The sequence below is a fragment of the Primulina tabacum genome, chromosome 17, assembly GCF_025594145.1.
Source record: "Primulina tabacum isolate GXHZ01 chromosome 17, ASM2559414v2, whole genome shotgun sequence".
Classification (NCBI taxonomy): domain Eukaryota; kingdom Viridiplantae; phylum Streptophyta; class Magnoliopsida; order Lamiales; family Gesneriaceae; genus Primulina; species Primulina tabacum.
The window spans coordinates 9,170,474-9,198,468 of NC_134566.1; positions in this window are offsets into that span (position 1 = coordinate 9,170,474).

Below are 27,995 nucleotides of genomic sequence, written 5' to 3' on the forward strand. Positions count from 1 at the left end.
GAATCTTTCGGGCAGAGAGCGGAGGACCTTGCTAACTAGACGCTCATTGGAGATAGAGTCTCCAATACTGAATGTCTCATTAGCAATTTCCCGTAGGCGACGATCGTAATCAAGTATGTTCTCAGATTCTTCTATCCTCATCATCTCGAATTTGGAAGTGAGCATCCTCAGTCTGGTTCGTCGCACACTCTCAGAACCTTCACAGTGTATTTGGAGAGTATTCCATGCACTTTTGGCCGAAGTACAGTTTGTGATTAAACTGAACATGTTCATGTCAACCGAAGTAAATATAGCATTCAAGGCCTTTGAGTTGTAGTTCGAATTTTACACTTCATCAGCAGTCCAGTCAGTTTCAGGTTTTGGCCGGTTGTCACCCTCTTGATCTATCATGACTGGTGAAGTCCATCCATTGATGACACGCTGCCATGCCCGTTCATATATGGATTTTATGTAGTATCTTATTTTGACCTTCTATAGAATGTAGTTGGTACCATCTAGGACTGGTGGTCGAAGTGCTGCGCTTGCAAATGAATCTCCATTTGATTAATTCACTGTCAAACAAAACGAGAACCAGAATCAGCACTTAGTATATCAAGAGTAGGCTCTGATACCACTTGTTAGAACTCGTGTTGTTCGACAGATAATAGTGAATGCTAAAAATATTAGAATAGTATGTAAAATAGTAAATTTGTGTTTTAACAGATTTAGGTGTTGTGCCAGATGTTACATCATCTCGGACAACATGCAGAGGAGTATTATATTTTGTAACACAAATTCACTTAACATAAACAGATGGACGAGATGAAATTTGCACAAGTATAAATACTTGTGAGGTGCCTTATGACAAAAATTAATCACTAGAAAAACCAATCGTTTACAAAAACCTAACTCAAGTGATTATGACAAAAATCAATTTCCTCAACAAGTTGAGAAAACAAATGCTTTCTAAAAACAAATAACCAGAATAAAACTAAAAACAAGAAAGCAAAACGTGTTGCTTCATCAATTCATTATCACAAAGGAAAGATAAGAGTTTTATTAGGAATAAACTCTTTTTAAACACTACTACCATATCTCATCAATTCATTATCACAAATAACATATCTTCGAATATATTTGAATGAATATCTCATTATCTAAAAAAGGCAAAATCATATTAAATAATAAACTCAATTAGATCAACAAGGAAACATAATATTAGGGAAATAATTTAAATCAATAAGATATATCAATTAAAATTGGAAATAATATTTCCCTTCAAATATATTAGCTGGACCATTAAAAAATGAGTAAGTGCAGAATGGTCCGACTTGATTAGTGATGAATTATATTTGACAGTTTTTAAGAAAGTATTTGAAATATGATTTACAAGAATGTAAAGTGCATAATGAAATAACATAAGTATTTTATGGATGTTCAGTTAAACTTCTATGTCGTCCCTTCTTCCACTTAGGAAAGTTTACATTAACAGACTTTGCTTTTACAATCTTGTAACAACCCACTTCAGTTATGATTCATCACTTTCTAGAATAAAACTCTTAGTGATTTATTTTGAAATTCGGGTGTTTAATAACATCGTTAGACCAGACAACAATACAAACACCCAAAAATCATTTTGATTGTTTGGGTCTCTCAACCATGTTCTGTATTGTAGACAATTGGGCATCAAGAGCTACAGTGTTTGACGGGACCCGTGGGCTCTAGTGACCCTGGACATTGGCGCCTCTAGACTGAGCATGAGATTCTTGACTTGATCATTGATATCCGAGCATATTGCATTCCACATGCATCATATCTGTTTGTATACTCGTATGTTCTCGTATTTGGAGATTATCGTTCATTTCTTTGTTTTCATCTTGGACATCCCATTCCAAGAGACATATATTAGGTTGGACGGTTCAGATAGCCAGGGCAATGGCTAGAGAAGTTGGGTTGTCGGTGGTGATTCAGTGAATGTTTTATTTGATTTCTCGTAGTCTCATACATGATTATGTTGTATTAACATTTAAGACTGAGATTATTGTTCTGTTTTCGTTTGGGTTGTAAGATGATTAAGTTATTTGGTTTCCATTATTTAATTGTTGTTATCAAATTTAATTTAGCAGACTTATTAGTCTTTTTAATAGTGGCTCGGGTAAGAGTGCTACATGGTTATCAATCACCGACTTGACTTCTTCAACTATCTGATTTTAGTGCAGGTTTTTCATGGACGACTGTAATTTCTTCAGGGATGATTCCAAACATTCTTTTTAGATCTATCTCATTATCACTGCTGCTAGATTCATGGCTACTAGCATCTAATCTATTACTTAAATCATGTATGTTTATACTATTATTATCATGACAGATAAAAGATTCATAAAAAATCACATGCACAGATTCTTCAACGATTAGAGTTCTATAAATATAAATTATATAAGCTTTACTAACAGATGAATAACCTAATAACACACAAACATCAGAGTTAACATCAAAAGCGGCTACAAGAATATGACATTTAGTTGTTTTCTTGTCCAGATATTATAGAGAGTCTTTCCATGATTCTTGTTGATAATTGATTTGTTCTATGTATAGCATGTATTGTGACAGAAATCTGCCCAAAATATTTGAGAGGTATTAGCTAGCATGGTTCGAGCTTCCAATTTGAGCGTTTTGTTTCTTCTCTCAGCAACACCATTTTTTTTGAAGTGATCTTGCAGTTGGAAGCTTATGCTTAATTCTATTGTCTTCCAAATAGGTTGAAAGGATTCTGTTAGTGAACTCAGTGTCTCTGGCACTCCTTATCATATCTATCACTGTGGTTCTCTCATTTTGTAATATTCTCAAAAGCTTGATGATTTGGGTAGCAGTTTGATCTTCAGAATTCAGGAAGATCATCCATGTTAATCGTGAAAAATCATAAATAATGGTGTATTTCTTCCCACCCGGGCTCATTATAGGTATATGACCAAATAGATTCATGTGTAGAAATTCCAGACTTCGAGCTGTTGAGGTATTTCTTTTGTTCTTGAAAGTTTATACTAGCTGTGTGCATAATTGACATGCAGAACAAACTTTATCTTTTGTAAAATAAATGTTACGCAACCCTGAGATCAGTTTTTGTTTGCTAAGATTGACAATTAATTTGAAATTTAAATGATTGAGACGTTTATGCCAAAGCCAGTTTTTATTTCCACGCAATGCGACAAAACATGTAAGAGCATTCAAATTGTCATCATTCCAGATAACTTTTTATATGTTTTGTTATCTTAGTCCGATTAGCATAATATCATCATTTACAGATTTAATCGTGCAAATGTGTTTGTTAAATTCAACATAGTAATCAATGTCACAAAGTTTACTCATGCTAATCAATTTCTAGCAAAGATTTTCAACAAATAAAGCATCTTTGATAGTAATTTTCTCATTGATAATCTCACTCTTACTCACACTTTTACCTTTGGAGTTGTTACAAAAGGTAATTATTGGGCCTTTGCGGTCAATGACCTCGGATAATAGCTTTATATCACGAGTCATGTGTCCAGAAATTAGGTAGATTCTTTAAGAATCTTCTTCTTCAGTATCTATAATCATCGAAATAAGATTTTGGTGCCCAAATCTAGTTGGGTCATGAATGGATTAACTCTTTCAGGATCCACAATTGAATTAGCCTAGCCGACTTACTAGTGTTTTTATCCAAAAGTGTACGATCTTGTGCATAAATCATTGAGGTTGTGTGATGTGTTCTCTCTCTCGCCAAATTTTGTTTAGTTCGTTCATCCTTCCCATTCAGTTTGTATATATTTTGAGTATGTCTAAAGTTGCGGGAACAGATAGACTTCTCCTTCACATAGTAATGTCTAGTTGGACTTGGTTTTATGTGAGACCAGTTCGATCGGTTGTGATTGGCTTGATTTACTTGCTTTTTAACTATTTCTGGTTGGACTTAGAACTATCCAGTTTGATATAGCATAGAAACACGTTGCTTGCCCCTGTTCTAAAAATTTACATTCTGTCTGGGTTGAATTTCGGGCTTATTATGTTCATATATTGTGTTATACCTGAAAAAATTTATTTTTTTATATTTGTCTTTGTTTAGGCACGATTGGGTTTTAACCTCGGAAGTAATACATTCATTGTTGTCAAACCCTAGCCCAGTTCTAGCGCTAGATGGTTTTTGAAACTCGTGCATATTTTCGATAGAGGCATGTTCCATATTATCATAATCTTCTTTGAAAAATATTGCAATCTTGTTAAATATCATTTTAAAATATATTTATCAGAGTTTACGAAAAATAGCTCTGATATCACTTGTTGGGATATAATTAGAGTTAGTGGGGATGTTAATAGATTCTTATAAAATTTTCTAAATTTTGAGCCATTCTTAACAATTTTTAGGCTTTTAAGAAATATTCTTCAATGGCTAGATTAGCTGGACCAATAAAAAAATGAGTAAGTGAGGAACGATCTGGCTTGACTAGCGAGGAATTATATTTGACAGTTTAATGAGAAATGATTTGAAATACGATTTGAAATATGATTTGCAAGAATTTAAAGTGTGTAATGAAATAACACAAGTACTTTTATGGATGTTCAGTTAAAACTCATACATCACATCTTATTCCACTTAGGAAGATTTTCACTAAAATACTTTGGTTTTATAACGTCTTGTAACAACTCAGTCCAGTTAGGATTTATCAATGTCTAGATTGAAGCTCTTAGTGATCACTTTTCAAATCTGGATGTTTAAAAACCCTCCATTCACAAACAACAATATAAAAATCTAACGGTCAGTTTGATATTTTGAGCTGTTGGTGTAGAACGAAATGATCCTTTATGATCAGATATAAACTTATAAGAGTGTTCTAAGTGAGTAGATTGAAATCGAAATGTTAAGTATGCAATAAAATCTCGAAAAATGCAAGCTTGAGAATAGTTCAGTTTCTATAAAAATGATTGGTAGTCTTCTCTTAAAAAATTCTGAATATCTATAGCTGAAATGCTCCAACGATCGGATTTTTTTTCAACGATTATTTGTACTATCATCCAACTTAATGGACATGTCACTTTCAGTCGTTGTATGTATCATTAAATTCTCATTTAATATTTCTTGTGCTCTAAGTTCGTGCTTTTCATAAAGTTCACACACCAAGTTTGAAATAGGTAATTTTGTGTCATTCGAGAGTTGGTAGGATACATGTGTAATCATTATAAATAGGAAAAACATTGAACGAATTGACTTCCAGTATCCAATTTAAATAGTTAATTTCTGACTAGTGATAGTGTGGTTGGATTTAACGGTTTGAACACGTGTACTTCGAGTAAGTTTGAAAGATGTTATCTTGCAACTAGAGTTCAGCATTCTGTGGCTTGACTTCTACCCAAAACGACTTAATTTTCTAATGCACTTATCTGAACGACTTGAACTGATCTAACTGTCTGAAAATCCTGAAAAATACAATTATGGAGCGGTTTGACCTGAAACAGCTTGATGCTGCTATTTTGTCAATCAACAAAACTTAAGGTAATAGAAATATTCTAACAAATCATGTAAAATCCAAATGAAAATAATCTTGGATATAAGACCATCAATTATTTCATGATAAATGTTAAGATCTTTCTTTTGTTTAAAAGTAGCTAGATATATATATTAGAGGTAAAATTTAATTCATCATTTACATTTCATTATTTAATTTTTTAATTTTTTTATTTTTTCTTCAATAATAGTTTTGACTTGATCATTGAAGAGTTTTATGTTAAAAAAATATCTCATATCCTCTCACTTGCTAGTTTGTAATTTCTTAACATTGCTTGTAACTCTATGTCTACAATCCTAGTTTTCTACAACATACGCAAAAGGCCAATTTTCTTTTGTATATTGTTCACCTTTAAAGCGTGCAAAATTATATTTTTGTTTCTTTAAATTTCATCTTTGTTGGTATTTGGATCTTTGAATATGAATGATCGATCACCTTCTTGCACTGTTGGTTTAAGTTCAAGAAACTCTTCAAAACAAGTTTTCGATCATCAACTCCTCACCGTAAAATATGTTGTTGATCTAGCTAGTATTACGATCGACAAGAAGTTAGAAATCTACAAGATTTAATCAACACAACACACGATTTACGTGGTTCGGTCATCAATCGACCTACATCCACGGGAGGAGCTTCTTCTTGTTATTGATCAATGATAACAGATTACAACAAAGAAAGATTTATAGCACTAATTCAGAATACACTCTAGTTGTACACGATAAGCTTACGAATACACTCTCTCTTGAATTCGCTCTTCTGGTGCTTCCTTTCTTGTCACCGAGTTGATCACTTGTATGGAATAGCAAGCACGAAAGAATATCAGTCGTCTCGCTTGAGCATGGCTTCTCGCTTCTTTTATCAGCTGACTTATAACTCCTTTTGTTCAGTTATTCCAGCTGTTGCAACCGTAAAACAACATCCTCATTCCTTTCTTGATTCCTCAACTCTGATCTTGGCAACTAAGCCAAAAAATTCCTCTTCATGCATTGACCCTCTTGGTTTATAATTGGCACACTAGACTCACAATTTTCCAATGTCATGTCAATAATTAAATAAAAAATATCTGAAATAAAAAAATTATAAATTAATGTACTACGAAATATAAGTTCACCAATTAAAGGATATGCTATAGGAATAAACCAAAATTTATTATTTTAGAATAGCAATACAATAACGAATTGTCCACTCATACTCATCAATAATTTATTCTCATTATATCTGGAGTCAAACCCTGATTCAACAATACGTAGGATATTAAAAATTGTATAATATTAACAATGTAGTTTATTCTTTGATTCTATGTGAAAAAGAGATTGATCAAATTTACCAATACAAATAACCAAAATAAGAATTAGACAAATATGTAAATAAAAATTATATTTTTTTCACACCTTAGTGGAAATATGACTTGCATTGCAAGATACAATTCTTTAAAAGTATTTTTTCTATTTTGATATGATTTTGCATTGGAGTTGTGCATTTCTAGAATATTGAGTTTCTTATGTTGGGAAAACCCATAAACCGCAGAATCCATCATGCTAAATCATTAACAATCTGACTGAAAAACTTAAGCGGAAGCGTACCTGAAGCCATATTTCTGAATTCTTTAGAACGTGCTTTGATCTTCCAGATCTACGCGATTTTCTTGAGAGAAACCTTTAGTTTTCTCTTCTAAACTATTTTCTTAATGGGAAAGAGAATAGGGAACATGATAACGCGAGATCTGGGGACCATAACCCATATATATAATTAATATTTATCATTATCTTCTGATATTTTTGATTTAATCCATTATAAAAACAGAAATTAAACTTATATCTCTACACATTAAAGGCCACAACCTATTACATACATTAAAGCCCAATAAACTGAAACCCTTAGTTGATAACTTTATTTTTGTGCTTAACTTAATAGAGAACCCACAATACATAATTATTCACATATAAGCCCATATAAATAAAATTGATCCAAAAATCTCCCACTTGGGCTATATGTGCAACCTTATAGTTATGCTTGTGAAAATAACCTTATGAGCTCAAAATTGTTGTCATTCCGAAATGTATCTATAACCAATCCGGTCCATCAATCACATCAACATAGGAACAAAGCAGTCTTCGTTGCACTCAAGGTAACTGGACCCATGAATGGTCACATATGCCAACACAACTGAATTACATGAATCATGAAATGGATGTGTAGCATGAAAATTTCATGCAATGTGACGGTAACATGCCTATTTCCAACTGGTCGTCCCTTAACCTTATTGATATCAAACTTTAAATCATAATCAGAATGTGACTTAACTTGAAATTTATTTCTGCAGAAAATAAATTTATATGACTGTAACTGAAAATGTCTACAACTGAAAAGTATTTAAAATAACAAACTCCCACTAAAAATGAATTTCCTCAATTGACATAACACCCATACAAGCAGTGTGCTCATGAAACTGTTTGGGTGGTAGTCCTTCAGTAAGCGGATCCGCAACCATGGAGTTTGTACCGATATGCTCAATAGACAATTTTCCACTCTGAATTCTTTCTTTAACAACCAGAAACTTGATGTCGATGTGTTTTGACTTCGTCGAGCTCCTGTTGTTATTGGAATACATAACTGCTGATTTATTGTCACAATGTAATCTTAGTGAACTTTCAATGCCATCAACAATGCGCAATCCCGTGACCAAATTTTACAACCATATTCCATGATTGGATACCTCATAACACGCTACAAAATCTAGCACTCTTCCAGGAAATGACACATCTAGCAAGGAAATAGATGTAGCCCGACATAGATTTCATACTGTCTTGTCATCCAGCAAAATCGGAGAAAGTATACCTAATGATCTCAAGCCGATCCAACCTCCGATATATGAGCATGCAATCTTTTGTTCTCTGTAGGTATCGTAAGACCCTTTTTGACTGCTTTCCAATGTTCTACTCCTGGATTACTTAAATATCGTCCCGACATTCCTGTCACGTACAAAATATCTAGACGTGTACAAACCCGAGCGTACATCAGACTCCCCACTGCAGATGCATATGGAATCTTCTGCATTTCTTTTTCCTCTAAATCATTATTTGAGCATTGTTTGAGACTAAATTTGTCTCCCTTAGCCACGGGGGTATCCGTTGGTTTATAATCTTGTATCCCATATAGCTTTAGACCTTTCTCGATATAGCTTTTCTGAGATAATCCAAGAATATCTCGAGAACGATCATGTTGTATCTGAATACCCAGTACATAAGATGCATCACCGAGATCTTTCATCTCAAAATTCTTAGCTAGAAATCTCTTGGTTTCATGCAGCAACTCTATATCGTTGTTAGCGAGCAGAATGTCATTAACATATAAAACCAGAAAAATATACTTACTCCCACTGAACTTATGGTACACACAATTATCGACCAAATTCATCTTAGAACCAAAAGAGATGATCACTTGATGAAATTTGAAATACCATTGTCGAGATGTCTGCTTGAGCCTATAGTTGAATTTCTTTAATTTGCAAACCATATTATTTGTGTCTTTAGACACAAAATTTTCTGGTTGCACCATATAAATCGTTTCATCAATATCACCATTTAGAAACAAATTCTTTACATCCATCTGATAAGCTCAAGATCAAAATGCGCCACCAAAACCATTATAATCCTTAAAGAGTCTTTTGAAGAAACTGGAGAGAAAGTCTCTTTATAATCAATGCCTTCTTTCTGTGTAAAGCTTTTAGAGACAAGACGAGCCTTATATCTTTCTACATTACCTTTCGAATCTTTCTTGGTTTTAAATATCAATTTGCAACAAATGGGCTTCGTACATTTAGGCAATGGGACAAAATCCTATACGTCATTGTCCTTCATGGACTTTATCTCTTCATTCATAGAATCATTTCACTTTTGTGAGTTAGAACTTTCTATGGCTTGACGGAAGTTAATATGATCATCTTCCATCAGTACAATGTCTACAACATGTTCTTGAAGAAATACAATATAATCATCTGGCACTGCATTTCTTCCCTCTCTAGTGGATCTCCTTAATAGTATAGGTTCTTGAGGTGCTTGAGTTTGTTCATCTGGAATGGGAAGATCTCTAATATTGTCTTCCTGTATTGTGTCTTGGTCAAGGTGAGGAATATGATCCTGATCAATGTCCAAGACACCTGTGGGAATATTTACATATTCCTCTTCAAAGACAATATCCCTGACTTTATCTCCCCCTGATAACTCAACATCCTCAAAGAACTGGGTATTTCCTGACTCAAAAATTGACTTAATCGTGGGATCATAAAACTTGTACCCCCTGGATATCTAATAAAATAACAGCTGACCGTCCTTGAATCCAGTTTCTTTTCATTAGGATTGAAAGGCCTTGCCTCAGCTGGACATGCCCAATTGTGCACATGCTTAAGACTAGGCTTTTTACTCGTCCAAAGTTCATAAGGGTTTTTGGTCGTTGCCTTAGATGGAACCCTGTTAAGGATATATGATGTGGTCTTTAGTGTTTCTCCCCAAAGTGATTTTGGTAAGGTAGAATGACTGATCATACTTCTCAACATGTCCTTAAGCGTTCTGTTTCGTCTTTCAGCAACACCATTCATAGTGGGCGAACCCGGTATAGTGTACTTTGAGACAATACTGCATTTCTCTAGAAATTTAGCAAAAGGTCCTGGATTTTGTTCACCTGAACCGTCATATCTACCATAGTATTCACCACCACGGTCAGATCTAACGCTTTTAATCTTTAAGCCAAGTTGATTTTGAACACATCCATTGACTATGTCTTTTCATGAACAAGATAAATGAAGCCATGTCTTGAAAAATAGTCTTTGAATGTTATAAAATACTATTGACCATTCCAAGAAGCCGAATGGAATGGTCCACAAATATCAGTATGTATAAGTTATAAGACGCCTGAACATCCATTGGCTTCAAATCTTCTTTTGTTGGTTTGTTTTCCCTTTATAAAATTAACACAACTATTAAAATTTGTGTAATCTAAAGATTCGAGAATTTCGTCTTATACAAGTCTCCTTATTCTCCTTTCAGAGATATGACCCAATCTTTTGTGCCATAACGCAGATGAATTTTCCCTGTTATTTTTCTTTTAGTGTCTCTATTTGTTTGTAGGGATTCATTAAATGAAGCAATAATATCCAAAGAATAAATATTATTGTATCCTGATAAAGAACCAGAACCAACCAATTTTGAATCGAGAAACAAACTGAATATTCCATTTCCAAAAGAACAAGAATAACAAATTTGTCCAATGTAGAAATGGAAATCAAATTCTGTTTAAAATACGGTACAAAAAATGTTTCATAAAGATCCAAATATATTCCAGTCTTTAACAATAATCTAAATTTTTCTATTGCCTCAACTTCAACTTTGTTGCCGTCACCAACGTAGATGAATCTTTCAGCATCACTTGGTTTTCGGCAATCCAGGCAACCCTTTCGTAGCATTCCAAGCGTGATAATTACTGCATTGCTTTTTCATATGTCCATCACTACCACAGAAAATACAACTAGAACTTTGAGAATCACTAGGATTCTTCTGTTGTTTCTTCGGTGGTTATGTATCTACAGCTTCGTTATCCTTCATTTTCTTTCCTTTATCCGTCGAGTTAGAAGCATAATGAGCACTTTCTGACTTGCATTGCTTTAATATTTCCTCTTCCTGAACACAGTGCGAGATGAGATCATTAAGAGACCAAGTCTCTTTATGACATTTATAGCTCACCTTGAACTGGTTAAACTGAGGAGGAAAAGATATCAAAACCAGATGCACCAGCAAGTCCTCAGAGAAGTCAAGCTTCAGTGCTTTCAACCCTGAAGCAAGATGATACATTTCCATAATGTACTCCCTGATGTTGCCCTTACCCCTGTACCTCATGAAACGAGACTTGCCAAAAGTGTACCAATTTCAAACTTTTCACTTATAGCAAACCTCTTTTCGAGGTTATGAAGGAAATCCTTAACTATAGCAATGTAAACCCCATAAATAAAATATCGAGCACTCCATTAATGTTTCATCATTGGACAAAAGATTAACATGTAAGTGATATTTTGGTGCAGCAGTCAAACACTAATAGTAACTATCATGTCAAATAACAACCTTACTTTGGGTCGATTTATTATTCACATGAAAACCGAACAACTATCACTTACCACCACAAGTGCATATGTAATTATATTAAATATTATCCTTCTTTTGAGCCAATTAATATTCATATAAATCACATATACCAAAATCTTTTTGTATTTCAAAATAAAATTAATTTTCATAAAAGATGTCACTTTGACAATATTTTATTTCAATGAATCAATTTTAAAAATACATATAATCTTATCATTATTTGAATAATTGAATATTTAACATTAACCGAATAAACCTGAATCGAAAAAAATTTAATTTTCAGAAATTCCGTACGGGTCGACCGAATCTGGACGGGTTGACTCGGATCCGTACGACATAGCCTGAATCCACACGGGCCGACCCAAATTTTCGATTCTCCTCTAAAATATTTTGTTGAACAAAACTGGAAGGAAAATCAAAATCTTATACCAAATCCTTCAAATTTTCAACCAAATCTTTTTTTTTTATCAAAACTGAAACTTTAAAAATTTGGTTATCAACCAAAATATTTTCCAGAACTGAAACCATATCAAAATATTTTTTCAGATCTGAAACCATATCAAAAAAGTTTTTAAACAAATTTTTATTTTCAGATCTGGATCCAAATATTATCCAAAATTTTAAACAAATCTCAATGATTCAAGCATGAGTGGCTCTGATACCACTTGTTGGGGAAAACCCATAAACCATAGAATCCATCATGCTAAATCTTTAAGAATTTGACTAGAAATCTTAAGTGAAATCGTACCTGAAGCCATATTTATGAATTTTTTAGAACGTGCATTGATCTTCCATATTTACACGCTATTTCTTTGAGAGAAACCTTTATGATGGGCTAAAACAGAAATCTCAGAAGATAATCATAAATATTATCTATATATATGGGTCATGGTCTCGAGATCTCGAGTTATCATGTTTCATAAATAGTTTAGAAGAGAAAAATAATTACTGCACCAAAAAAAGAGGCGAGACGAGGGAGATAGAGAGAACAGAGATAAAGCTCGAGATAATTTTCTGAAGAACTCGCAACGACAAAGCATCATTGTCTCATTATGTTGTTGAGATTTCTTGGATAAATTTGAAGAAAAAATCCATACAAAGTATTGATTGAAAAATTATTATGTTGCTCCGAATTTCGCCACGCCGATTTGCACTCTTATGTTTTGGTTATTTTTGTTATTGATATTTTAGTATGCAATTTATTTCTTTGACTTTTTAAGAAAGATAGTTTTTCGTTTCTTCCCTAGTATTGGTTTTGTAAAATCGATTTCTTTTCTAGTGATTATTTTTTCATGAGACATCGCACAAGTGTGTTCACTTGTGCATTATTATTTATATGATACTTTTAAAGTTATTTATTTATTTCTTATATTATTCCGCTGCATATCGTCACAAAGTGTTATATCCGATTTGATACACATAATACTTGCCATTTTGTTAAAAAAAACTTACTTTCACATGGTATCAGAGCTAAATCTTGATGTTACTAAGTGAGATTTTGGTTATTTTTGTTCAATTGGTAAAATTCAATGGATGTGTTACCTACATTATGACCACTTGTCTCGGATGTATCCAATTACGCTCTTCGGAAAATCAAAATAAGATTCTATATCAAGTCCATAGGTTAAAGAGCATGGAAACGAGTTGTCAACGGTTGGACTCAACCAAAAAGAGTTGATGAAGATGCCGACAGTCTGATTAAACCAGAAATTTAATGGATAACTAATAAAATCAAAATTTCTAACTACAATGTAAAGACATTAAATGTCATCTTCACATCAGTTTATATAAACATGCTTAGTATGATGTGTTTGTAATAAGAATACTTGGGAAACCTTCAAAAATATTGTGAATGATATGAAAGTATATGAAGAACAAAGTTAAGAATGCTATCATCTAAATTTGAATGTTTGAGAAAGGAAAAAACTGCGACAATCAGCAAGTATGATCGTCGCTCGATAGAGATAGCGAATGAAGCGTTCATCCTTTGTGCATTTCATGAAGCACAAAATACAACTCAGCTCGCGCTAGATGACTTGATCAGTTCTTTTTGTACTTTTGAGATAAACATGGATCTTAAAAAAGACAAAGATAAGACTATTGCTTTCCGAGTTTCTAATAATTCCTACAATGATCTTCTTAAATTGTCACAAAAAGTCAATAAGTCGGACCTCTATGAAAACTTTATCACATTAGTCATGAAAACATTTGGTGATTATTTGAAAAAAAATTAGAGACAAAATGATAGCTAGACAACAATATAAGTTCCCAAGTCTAATTGTTCATGAAAAATCTCAAAAGTTTTCATCCACCCAAGGAAAATTTCGACGGAGGAATGAAGGTAAGAATCAATATGATCCTAAGATGTTTGATTCTGTGGAATGTAGAGAGTGCAGTAGTTTTGGACATTATGCGAATGAATGTGCAAATGCCTTCGTAAAAATAAAGGACTTGTTGGAACTTTTCAAGTTCACAATCTTGATTTTGATGATAACAAAACTTGTTAATTATGTTACTAATAATCTACATTAGTGTGCAATAGATAGGATCACTCACGAGCTATTTACGTTGCAAGCTGAAGACCTAACTGATCGCACAAACTGAATCAGTCTAACTGTTACGTAAAATTGAGCAGTCCAGCTGATTGTCCAGTTGATATGTGGTTTAGCAGGAGAATCTCAGAAGCCTGGCCAGCCAAAAGAATGTTCAACTGGTGAAGAAATCCAGCTGATCAGTCCAACTGAACGAAGAGTGAAATCAGTTCAACTGATGAGTCAACTGATTTCACCAGCCCAGCTGAAGATCAGTTCAGCTGACCAGTTCGAAGCATCAGTCAGAATCTTTCAGTTATGGATGAAGACAAACTCTTTCAGTGGAATCCAGCTGTATGTGAAGGTACAAATTCATTGTCCAGTCAAAGGACAATAATGAACTTTGCATCAGAGCATTAAAGACAAAACGTTTCAGAAGGACAATCAAAAAGTCAAGACACAAAGTCCAAGAAACGAATTCAAGATGCAACAAATACAATAAATGAGTCTCATTGTACGTTCATTTTTTCCGCCTATATAAAGAGAAGATCAGTGAAGACTCAAACATATACAACAAGAATAAGAGTGAGCAAAATGAAGCTTTTAAGCATATACGAGAGAAAAGAAAGAGCACGCTCATTGCACATCAGCTTTTAGAAGGAATCAGCCCAGAGGGAACTCTTCACAGTTATATCAGCTTAGATTAGAAGCTTATTTCCCTCAGTGTGTGAGAACATCCTTGTTCAGTTTTCACACACAAACACTCTCAACCACTCAAATACAATCTTGCACAAAGACGTTAAACTTGTGTATTTAGTCTTTTACAAATTGACGTTAAAGAAGTGTTGGCTGAAAGGTGCTGCCATCAGTGTAGCTAGGAGTTCAGTTTAGGCATTAGTGTAAGTCCTAGCTGAGTGGGTTTGTACAAGTTTTTGTATAAATCAAATTCTTCTAGTGGATCCTAACCGAGGCGGTAGAAGGGATGACATAGGAGCAGTTGAAGTCTTCGAACATCCATAAACATATCTTGTGTATTTAACTTATTAACTATTGTTTTCAAACTCTTTGGATCAATTAGAGTATCTGTCAGTTCAGTTGTCACCATAACTGAACTGATGAATGCAAAAACTAATCTACTCTTTTTCGGTTATTCAGTTTACATAAGTTAAAACGTTTTCTAATATAACAGTTTTCTTCATGAAGGATTACTTCGAGTTTCTTCCGCTTGGTTTTTAACCAAACTCGATTAAATTCATCGGTGTTAATATTCTTAGAACACGAGCTATTGCAGCTCATTGGAGAATATTTTGTTTGAAGCATCCAAAAGATGCTCAGCAAACGATCCTTCAGGACTGAATTTTTCCTTAAGCGATGAAAAATCGGATGAAGAGCCAGATTGTAATAAAGAAGAAAGTCACACTAGCCTAACTACAATCTTGGAAGGAAGACATTGGTTGCAAGTCAATCCATTGGGTGTTGCCTCTGGTGTTGCAACACTTGGATGAAACATCACTTAGTTTCATGGTATAGGAGGTAGCAAAACTGTGTGTCACTCTCGACTGTTGAATCTGAATATTTGGCATTTGGGATTTGTTGCTCTCAAATTTTATAGATGAATCAAATGGTAGAAGATTATGGCCTTAAGAGTGGGACTCCCATCGTGTACTGTGATAACTCAAGCACAATTGACATCTCAAAAAATCCAGTACAACACTCTTGAACAAAATACATTGACATCATTTTATTCGAGATTTAATAGATAAATGTTTGATCTGTATCAAATTTGTTGGGACTAATAACCAAGTGACGGACATATTCACAAAGCTTTAGATTTCGAGAGATTTTCCAATCTTAAGAAATATCTTAGCATGTGTGCATTTTGATGTTGTCTTGAATGTTACAACATCTAAGACAACACCTAAAATGCATGTGCATTTTTAGAATATTAGGCATTCTACACTTTTAATTAATTTTGTCCTATATGTGATGTTTTTCTGTGTTGGCTAATTTTCAAATGTGTTCTCAGTTGCTCTCAAAATTTCGATAAAGAAATTGTTTGTGGTGAATACTCTGTTTTAGTCACAAAGTGGTTGAGAGATATGTGTGTGTACTATGATCTTGTCTGGTGTGAAGTGACTTGGAGAAACTAGAGTAAGAAGGAAAAAAATTATATACATAGAATAAAATGAAAAAAGCTACATAGAGGAGTTCAATGAAGACCGTTTTCAGGTGTGAAAGCTACAACTTCTTTCTCAAAATGCAGAAGAAAAGAGGAAAAGTTACAAAGAGGTGTCCAATGAAATTGTTCCTCTAGTGTGGGAGCTGTCACTTCTGGAAAGAAAAAATTCATGATTGGGAGTGCTGATAGAAGATGTTGCCAACATCGGTGGAAACACCTCATAAGTGAACACATCACATGCACTTGATCATATTTTTATTATGTTCCATTCTATTTTTAGGCATAATTAGGTCATGCATATACATAGTTTTGTGAATATTTTCTGCTCAGGATGTTATAAATGTTCAACAAGCAACATATGGTGAAAACCCTATTTGCTAAAAATCAAATATTTTTTATCTATGATGGTTTAATTGAGTTAAACCGACATGGAGTTTAAATCTGAAAATTATTTTGAAAGTCAATTACGCTATATTATTTCTTTAATTATGCCGATATTTTCCTGAAAATTCAAAAAAATTCCCATTCTTTTTTGCTACCAATGGTAAGTTCTGTGCAATCAGCTAGGATTTGAAGGGTTGTTATTACTTGCAATTCAACAGATATATTGTTCACCCTATATCTTTCTTTAATTTGATTATATTTAAGTTAATCTGCTCTTCAAATTGTCTTCCTAATTTTGTTCAATTTTCTCTGCTATCTTCCCTAATATTTCTCACTCACTCCAAACTCACTAATGACATGACAAGGTTTTGACCCCCATGATATTAGAAGCGAGATGGGCTATAAGGATAATGTTTCCCCCTATGTGACAACACCAGAAAGATGAGACCCATACATAGGCCCTGCAAATTGTTCCTGCATTGGAGATCCCTACTCCTCTTGAAAAGATTGCTCCAGGTAAACTCAGGAATAAAATTGACAGGGAAAATCTGCTCGATTTTCTGTGCTGAACCGGGTGTTCCCTCCACCACCTACGAACCTCCATTCAAAGCTACAAGAAGGATACAATCCTGACTACACTCCGCACAAAATATTTTGTCAAAAGAGCTAATCATCTGTGAGACCATGATTGGCTGACCTCGAAAACACTTTTGATGATGACTTGATGACGTAAATTATGATTTTGTGGCCCACAAGAAGTCCAAACCTACTATCGAAATTAGTTCTTCAGGTGATGAACATCCAATTCCTCAAACTACTGTTGCACAGTCTATTTCCAAGGAACCCATTTTTTCTGATGAAGAAGAGGTCTCTCTTGCCCAATTTATGGTAAACCTGAAGAAAGAAAAGGGTGTTGCCTTTGTATCTGCTCCTCACGAGTTCGAAGATGAACTTGATACAGAAATACAACAAAAATTTGCAAAGAACAGGCTTGAGTCCTCCAATAGTTCATCTTCCACTTATAATGATGAAAAATTCGATGATAGTGTTGATAATGATGCTGATAGTGAAGATGTTGCGGGTGATGTTGATGACATTCTAGGCAAAAAAGACAATCAAGAATATGATTTGAGCAAAGCCTTCTCAACTAAGTTCTACAATGAAAATTATGTAACTCAATGATCTGTGTATGACAACCAAGAGTTCATCGATGAGAAGAATGTGGATAGATATGCCTTCGCTAGGTAGAATCTTGTGGCTTTCCTCAAACACCATTAGCTATTTTCGAATGTTTTTGTAGTGGTGCCACCCTATCGTAAGCATGTTCTTGAGTTCTACACCAATCTCTCACCAAGTGTAGACGATGAGAGATCAAGCAAATTTGTAAAAGTTTTTGTTCATGATAAAGTGTACAATTTGAGTCCCGCAGTGTAACGCCCCATATTCGACGACTGTCATCACTGTATCAAGACGAGTCTTTCCAGCGTGCTTATGTTCTCACTCACACGCAACCTGGGAAACTTCCCAGGAGGTCACCCATCCCAAAATTGCCCCAAGTCAAGCACGCTTAATTTTGGAGTTCTTATGTGATGAGCTACCGAAAAGAAGATGCACCTTCGTGATATGAGTAGTACATATCAAATCTTTTAAACTCTCTCCAACTGTACAGTCCATTACATTGAACAGTCTCGGAATCCCTCTCATTCCGGTGTGGGATCGGTTCATTCATATTCCCTCCACCTAGAATCCTGTCAGGAGCCGCTCATTGTCCGTGCAACCTCATGGCACCGGCGATCACCCCCCGCCCTCTTTGGTCCCGGGCCTCACATGCCCACCAGCTTCCGCTTGGTTCGTCCCCGAACCACACCGTACTAAGAGAGGTCGGCTCTGATACCACTGAACCAATGTACTGTGCACCCACTAAGGACTCTAAGGACTCGACCTGACCCATCCCAGGCCCCCTGGACCGAGCCCCCAAGCCTGCGCGAAGAACAGAACTAGCGCACGTCTCACTTGTCTTCTCTCGGGTAGGAGTCCTTGCTTTCAAGGACTCCTCCCAGCCCCTTATCTCGAGTCCTAGCATGGCTAGGACTCTCCCCTTGACTCCCTCACGACCTTGGCTAGCCTCTGGAACCATCCAACGCCCAGCCTAGCCATGAAGAACAAAAACCGAGCCCCTTGGACTTCATGACAGAAAAAGACGTACCAGCTTGTGTTCTTGTTCATGTATGGTGATTAGGGGGTGGTTTAAGAGTTTAAAATTCATGTAAAACAATACCATAACACTCCCTAGACATGGCAGCCCCTTATATACATGTAAACAACAAAAGTTTGAATCAAAATCATGCTTGAAATTTCATGGATTGCATAAAAACAAAAATAATTCAAAGTGTCACTTGTTTTTCCAAACTTTTCATGCACAAAAATATAATATGATGTGATGATGGTTTGAAGGGAAGAATAGGCGTGCCTTTGCGTAAATAACGCACGAAAAATTGTTGGCGATTTGCGAAGAACGGACAAGAACCTTGGCTTGATTATTGCTTAAGCTATTCTCGAAAATTCCTCCTTGCCTTTGACGTGTTGTTGTGTGTTTGTGTGGTGGGGAGAGTTTTAATTGGTTAAAATTTCAGAAAGTGGCCGAGACTAGAATAGGGTTTGGGGTGATTATTAACATATTATATAGAAATTAATTCACTAATTAAGGCTTAGGCCTATTAAACATAAGTTTTTAGGCCCATTAGTCTTAATGAGGATTTAATTAGAATATTAAAATAGTTTTGGTAAAAATAAGTTTGTGAATTTAATAGCCGGGTTGCCAAAAAGTTCGTATTTTTGTTGAAAAACCAATACCGATAAAATTTACGTCCCGCCGTATAAAATTAACTCAAAACCCCTTATTTTCAATAATAAGAAAAACCATTAACCATATTTTAAATAATAAAAATAATTATTTAATAAAATCATTTTATGTTTTTCAGCCCTCGGTCTCTGTTCCTCGATCGCAACTTGAATATTCCTTATAATATAGTTTTATGCAAAATGACAATTAAATTATATTTAATATAAAATCATGCATGTCACACAAATAATTTATCCACTAAATCAATTAATTACTTAATTTCATATTTCCTAGATTTGCATGCAGTTGGATTACGTCGTCTTAAATTTTGGACCTTACAAAAAAATGTTAAATGACTAGGTTATTAGAATTTAATTGAGAACAAGATCTAACCTAGTGGAATTTAGGTTGCATGTTCTACTTAGTTGAATCTAAGTTATGATTTTAGAAGCCATAGGAAATGATGTTGATTTTGTGCCTTATTTTATGTAAAGGATGGGTTAATTCCAAATAAAAAGTTTTAGGGCCAAAAATTTAAAGAAAATCATAACTAAGGGATTTCGAAATTATGGGAGATTAGATGTGCAATTTCGAAAATGTGAGGTCTACAATGCAATTTTTGAAAGATAAGGGACCTAAAAGCGATTACCGAATTCTTAAGGACCATGAAAGTAATTTTCGAAAACTTCAAGGATTAAAATGAAAAGTTCGAAAATATAAGGACCTTAATGCATTTATCCGAAATTTTGAGGATCCGAGTGTCAAGACAGTTTCGATAAGCTGAAGCAAGCCTTGATTACAGCGTCAGTGTTATCTATGCCATCAGGGCAAGGGGAGTATGTTCTTTATACCAACGCTTCTAAACTTGGTTTGGGCGTAGTTCTGATGCAAAATGACCGACTTATCGCCTATGCGTCGAGGCAGCTGAAAATTCACGAGAAGAACTACCCTACTCATGATCTTGAGCTAGCAGCAGTAGTTTTTGCTTTGAAAATATGGAGACACTACCTTTATGGGGAGAAGTGCAAAATTTTCATCGACCATAAAAGTTTGAAATACTTCTTTACCCAAAAGGAGTTGAATATGCGACAGCGCAGATGGCTTGAGTTAGTGAAGGACTATGATTGTGACATTAGCTACCATCCGGGAAAAGCTAATGTAGTGGCAGACGCGTTGAGCAGAAAGGCAGCAGTTATCACTCCAAAAACCGTTACAGTCCGAGATACAACGGTTTGAGCTTACAATGTATGCTAGGGGCAAGGCCCCAAATCTTGCCACATTATCAGTCCAGTCCACTTTGAGAGATAGAATTCGGAGGACATTCGTCGAATTTGGGGCGTTACACGCAGTCACTTGCTACCTCTACCATATTCCTGTCGATGCAGAAGAAGGCCTTCCAACCGGACAGTCATGAGGTTACTTCAGTATTAATCGGAGGCTTGATCACTCACTTTCCGCTCATCCAAGCCACCTTTCTGCAGCCAACTTGACGTTTTTATACTCAGTTCTTCAAAAAAAATTATACGCAATTGTACTCCTTCAACCAATTCAAAAATGGTAACAAGACCACAAACAAATTGTCCAGACCAAAGAGTTAATTGCTCATTATGAAGCTTAAGTGGCGGAATATCGCATATTTTTTATTTTCCTATCCATTCTGCACAAAAGAAGGGAGATTGGAGTAGTGCACAAACTTCAGAAGTAGGACCATCAGGAACTAAATAAAACAATAACACTGAAGACGAATCTAAAGAAGCTATTAACACTGATAGCGATCAGTACTTTTATTTATCATTTTATCTGCTCTGAGTTTGTTTAATTTTAAGCTTTTTTCATGTTTGTTAAGTTCTTGTTAATTCATTAGGCGTTTTTAATGCTTTTCTTTGGTTTAATACTAATTGATGAATGTGTTGGCCTCAGTGTAGTCAACACTGCTAAAAACACTCAAGCTAATATGGTAAAATTCAAGAGGATATATTTTGTCAAATTCAGGGGAGATGTGTTTTCAAATTCAGTGGGAGTTAAAATGAAATTTCTTGGAGTTGAATCAACTTGCGTAAACTTATTTGTGGTTATTTTTGTCTAGAAAGGCAAAAATAGAGACCTTGCAAAGAAACATGACTTGCATTGCAAAACACAATTTCTTAAAATTATTTCTTCCTTTTCTATAAAATTTTATATAGTAGTTTTGTCTTTCTAGAATATTGAGTTTCTTAAACTCTAGATTTGATATTTAATGTTTAAAAGATTTTTTTTCCTAATAAAAGACTGTTTTTTTATCTTGTAGAAATCCTATCAAGATAGATATATCTATATATATTGAAGAATAATTGATGCACCAAAACTTGCAAAGACGAAGCATCGCTGTCTCACTATGTTGGCGTGATGTGTTAGAGTATTTGAAGACAACAATTGTACAAAGTGTTGATAGAAAAATTATTTTGTTACTCCGGATTTCGGTCATATAGATTTGCATTCTTGTGTTTTAATTTGATTATTTTTATTGATATTTTAGTACGCAATTTACTTTCCTAACTTGTTAAGGAAGATAATTCTTGGTTTCTTCATTAATATTAATTTTGTAAACTCGATTTTCTTTCTAGTGATTATTTTCTCCTGAGACATCACACAATTGTTTTCACTTGTGCATAATTATTTTTGTATTAATTTTAAAGTTTTTCATTATTTATTTGTGTGTTATATTATTCCGATGCATGTTGTCACAAGGTGAAATAACATTCGAGACAACACTTGTATTTGATACACACGATCTTTACTATTATGTTAAACAAATTACTTTCACGTTGGAAATCTTAGTAGACAATGAAATATTTTTAAAAAAATTAAAAAAAAACATTAAGATCACATAATTATTCATAACTTGTTGGGTCTACTCTTTTTATTCCATTTATCATACGTACATTAATTCCACAAACATCATTATCTCTAATTGTTTTCTTAATTACAATACAAAGATCATTTTTATGTATAATAATTCTTTCTTTTTTCTTATTATCACCCATCATCATGATAAGTGAGTGTATACAACAATTTTTTTGTTAAAACGAATGTATAAAACATTTCGATCTTTAATTAAAGAAAAATTACGGGACCCTATCATAATTATACCTTTTCTAATATTAAAACATGTAATAGTCGCAGTTTTCTCTGGTAGTGTCATCCCCTAGGCCAAATTAAGTTAAAAGAAGTTTTCAAATAATAGAAATTGTAGATTGTATATGTATATATATACATATATAAATAGAAGATTGAAAATACCACAAATTTCATGATAATATATATACCACAAATTTGAGATATTGATAATTATTGACCAACCCATTTATTTATTAAGCTAGTCTTAAAATTAATTAGCTGTGAACAAAAGTGACCATTCATAGATTTCAGTTGTATTTATGTATAGACAAAAACTTGTGTAAGACGGTCTCACAGGTCGTATTTTATGAACCAGAACAAAAATGAAAGAAACACACACGGTCGGGAGCTTCAAGTGATCGCAATTCTGGAGATCTCGTACATGCTTTTCCCGGGTACCTCAAATCAGAAGGTAAATCGAGGTTGTTGGAAATTTCTTATTCCGGAGATTTTTCGAATTTCGGATTTTGTAGGTAGAATATGTGCGTGAATGTATTAGAAAACCTCGGGTATAAAAATATGTGCGTGAATGTAAATCGAGGTTGTTGGAAATAAAAATCGGGTTCGGTGTATGTGTGAATGTATTAGAAAACCTCGAGCATGAGCCATTCTTATCATTAAAAAAAATTTCGGAATTTTGCATCAATTGTTTGCAGAGCTAGCCAGCATAGTATGTGTAGCAATTTTAATTTTTTTAATTTCATATTTATAGAATGAAAGAAAACAGCGGCGATGAACTGTCATACATTCCCCAAGTTGGAGACAATCAAAAGCCAGAAATAGGGATGAAATTCGAATCTTTAGAGGAGGCGTTTTCGTTCTACAACCAATACGCACGAGAATCTGGTTTTAGTGCAAGAATGAGCAATAGCAAAAATAGTAACAAAACAAAAGAAGTTATCTGGAAAAAGTTTGTATGCTTTAAAGAAGGACATACAGATGCAAACAGATGGAGTAAACAATCAAAAAGTGGTGAACCAGTAAAGGAAAGAGCTCTTGGTGAGATTAGAACTGGATGTAAGTCAAAGATTTCAGTTGTGAAGGAACAAACTGGTCTAGGTTGGGTTGTTAGTACCTTCATGAAAAGTCATAATCATCCACTATCAACTCCTTCAAAGGTGCATTTGTTACGCTCACATCGTACTATTTCTGCAGCAAAGAAAGCACTGAGTCAACAGTTTGCAGAAGCGAATGTACCTACTTGTCAACAAATGCGATTGTTTGAAATAGAGTCTGGAGGGCCTGAACATGTAGGTTGCACAGAAAGAGATATAAGCAACTACGAGAAAACGTTTAGGGATGAGCACAAGGGTATTGATGCCGAAACATTGATTGATTTCTTTCTGTCTGAGAAAGACAAGAGTTCAACTTCCTTTTTTGATTACGAGACTGATTCAGACAATAGATTTATTCGGTGTTTTTGGACGGATCCTGTATCAAGGAGGGCATACACTGCATTTGGGGATGTAGTGGTGTTTGATACAACGTATAACACCAACAAATATGGGATGATTTTTGCACCATTTGTAGGAGTTAATCATCATCATTAGACCATTGTTTTTTGTTGTGGATTTTTGAGTGATGAGAAAACTGATTCTTTTGTTTGGTTGCTTAATAAGTTTCTAGAAGCCATGCCTAAAGAAGCACCAAACTTGATCATAACTGACCAGGATCCTGCTATGATGAAAGTCATAGGTGAAGTTTTCCCTAAAACAATTCATCGATATTGTTTGTTGCACATTCTAAACAAATTCCCAGATAAATTGAACCCGGTGACTTTCCGTGACCACTATCAAAGCATAAAAAATGTCATTGTACATTCTACGACTTCTATTGAATTTGAGAGATCATGGGAAGAGGTTATGAATTGTGCTAACTTGGTAGAAAATGATTGGCTGTCATTGATGTATGAGTTGCGACATAAGTGGGTGCCGGCATATTTCAACCATGTATTTTCTGGAGGAATGTCAAGTAGTCAGAGGTCTGAAAGTTCACATGCATTTTTCAAGAGGTACGTCTGTAGCAAGAATTCATTGATGGATTTTATAATTCGTTTCAATAAGGCACTTCGACACCAAAGACACAATGAGTTGGTTGTCGATCATACTGATACGAACGAGCGGCCAAAGGTTAAATCGAACTGGCCAATGGAATTGCAAATGGTGAATGTATACATGAAAAACAAATGGTTGGAGTTTCAAAATGAAATTAGTCTGAGTCATGGTTATTATGTGCAACAAGCATCTATCGGAATTGAGTTTGGGGTTTACAATGTCATTAATTTTCATGGTTCTTCTTCTGCCAAACATAGGCTGCTTACGCATGACATACAAAGAGACGATATATCATGTAGTTGCATGAAATTTCAATTTGAGGGTATTCCGTGCAGGCATATGTTAGCATTTTTTCGTATCAACCAAGTGTTCCACTTACCTGATCAGTATATACTCAAACGGTGGACAAAAGATGCAAATATTGGCGTACTATACACTATGGCTGAGCAAAATGTAATCGACGATCCAGAAAGGTGTTTGATGTCTAGACATATGAGGTTATCTTGTAAAGCTTCAGCTTTAATTGATGTTGCATCTTTCATTGATGAGGGGACAAACTTCTTGGCTGAACAGTTTGATTCTATTGATAGCAAAATAAAGGAGATGAATATTAATAGAACATTACGCAGTGGAATTCAAAGTAGGAGAACCTTGGATGGAGCCATTGGTATCATTGATCCTTCAGAAATTAGAACAAAAGAACGTGGGAAGAGACTAAAATCATTGAAGGAGAAGTCAACATCAAGGGGCAGACAGTGTCGTGGATGCGGGCGTCGAGGTGTGTCACATGACAAATGCAACTATCCAAATTTGAAAGACGGGTATGTATTAATTAATTTTTTAAAAATTTAATAATTTATTTAATATTAGTACAGATGACAAAGTTCGTTTATCAGGTCAACTGTAATAAATGATAACACAGATGAGAACTCGGATGAAGAAGATTTTGGATCAATAGATGGTAACTCAAATACATAAATTATTTTATGCATTTAAATTTTGTTTCTTTGATAATATTTTTCTAATCATCGTCTTCATATTTGCAGGTAGTACAAACATGTGGACAACTGGAATGGGCTTTGATGACTGAAATTAATCTGTATGTATTTATGTTTCTGCTGCTGGTGCTTGTATGGTGTTAAATTTTGATTACATATGTTTTCCCCTAAAATATTTGTGCTATATTAAAGTTAAACTTTAATTACATATTTTGTGTGACTCGTGTTTCATTGCTAAACTTCTCGATTAGTTGATGATGAAGTAAGGGAAAGCGCTGAGGCTTCCCCTGATGATGGATCCAATCCATTGAAGGATATTATGGATTGGGTTTTCAATAACACTAGAGCGAAAATCATGGAGCTGATTAACAAGATCACTGAGATCGTGCATGACATTTTTCATCCTTCAGACGCAGGCGAGAAAGATTGTGTTATGGATCCTGTCGAGGAGAAGCTTAGAACTTCATTGCTTCTTTCCGTTGTCGTCCTATTGATAGTTGTTATAAGTCGAGTCCAGAGCGCTTAATCATAAATCTGTCGAGTTCATTGATGCTTCCTATCGTTGTGCACCTTTATATCAAGGAATTTCGATCTTGTGTTGTGTATTCATGTTGTTGAGGTCGGATGTGTAACTGGTACATGGGGTTATGTGTAAAATAAACCAATTTTTTTCAGACAGAACTTGGATATTTAGATTGTTAATCTAGTGGAGCTGAAATATCAGCTCTAGAACCTATCACAATCCATTTTTAAACTATTAGAATACTGGATCTGCTGGAAGTGGATCAAGTAGGATGCCACTTGTGAAGTGTGCAGAAAAATTTTACAAATTGACACTAAATGTATACCTATGGTTGATGTTAATACCAATTTGAAGAGCATCTGTCGGATCATTACACTTTGAACAAGTTCACCACCATAGGAGCCATTCATACGAAAAAATAAAATAAATATGACTTTAAATTAAGAGAAGTTTATTATATCATGTTCGTTTTTTTACAATGGTTAGATTGTATAATTTGAAACTTCCAAAATGAAGGTGTGTTTAGAAAAGATAAGAAGATAAACATAAAATTAAGGAGACGACAAAACTTCATTAAACGACACTGTTTCGTCACCAAATATGGTTGGTTCTCATTTTCAAATTTGTGCGATTGTGGTAGACGGTTGGCAACCAGGCAGGCTCTTGAATTTGGCTCTTATGTATAAAAAAACAAAAAACAAATTCCACAATTCTTAAATATAAACATCACATACCAACATGTCTTAGGTCTTACCCATTTATCCTATGCTGCTTACTGCTGCTACAAGTACGTAGAAAATGACTAAAACTTGATAATGTATTTTCCAATTAAACAAAGGTAACAACTTCCAACAATATATTTAATCATGGTCACTAATTTGTAGAGATTTCAAATTCTCTGCAATCGCTTCCAAATTCTTCTTTATCTCATCCAAGTTCTGTTCTATCCTTTGCAACTTCTTTATTTGTTCTGTCTGCGAAACTTTTCCCCTCGTATTTGAACTTGAAAATGTAGGTGAACTTGAACTTTCATTTGCACTAGAGTTGGAAGAAGTGCATGCAGCTTGTTTTACCATAAATGCGTCATAAGCTCTTTCTGCCTCATCTCTATTTTTGAAAGACTGGTGGACAACACCCTTATGTCCGGTAACTTTAGAAGATGCTTCTCCCCACATATCATAAATACCTGGTTCATGTCCGACAAAGACAACATATGTTTTCCCCTAAAATGTACAAAAATTCACAAACTTTTTCAGCACGCAGACACAAAATATTATAACTACAAACAATTAATAATTTATAACTCACCATTGTCAAAACTCAGCAAAACAAGTACGGCAATGATTATGGTCCTGTGCATAGCAAAATGAGTTGGCACTAGAACATGTATAATATTTCAATCCAAGCTTGTGCAAAAACTTTTCAAGATTCACCTTTTCATGGAATGGTGGAAAAGGGCTTAACATCAAACTCCAACTCCTTTAATCATTACAATAAAAATGTCTATCTCGTGTAAATTAAAAACCATGTGCATTTCACCCAAATAGTAACCCCCAAAAAAGAAGAGAATATTTAACAGCAAAATAAAAGTTGAGTTATTTTCACGGAGTCTGTGAGGAACAAAGCATGGCCATGCAAGCCTCAAAAAACGAAAGGGAGCCCAATTCTCAAGAAGTGAGCA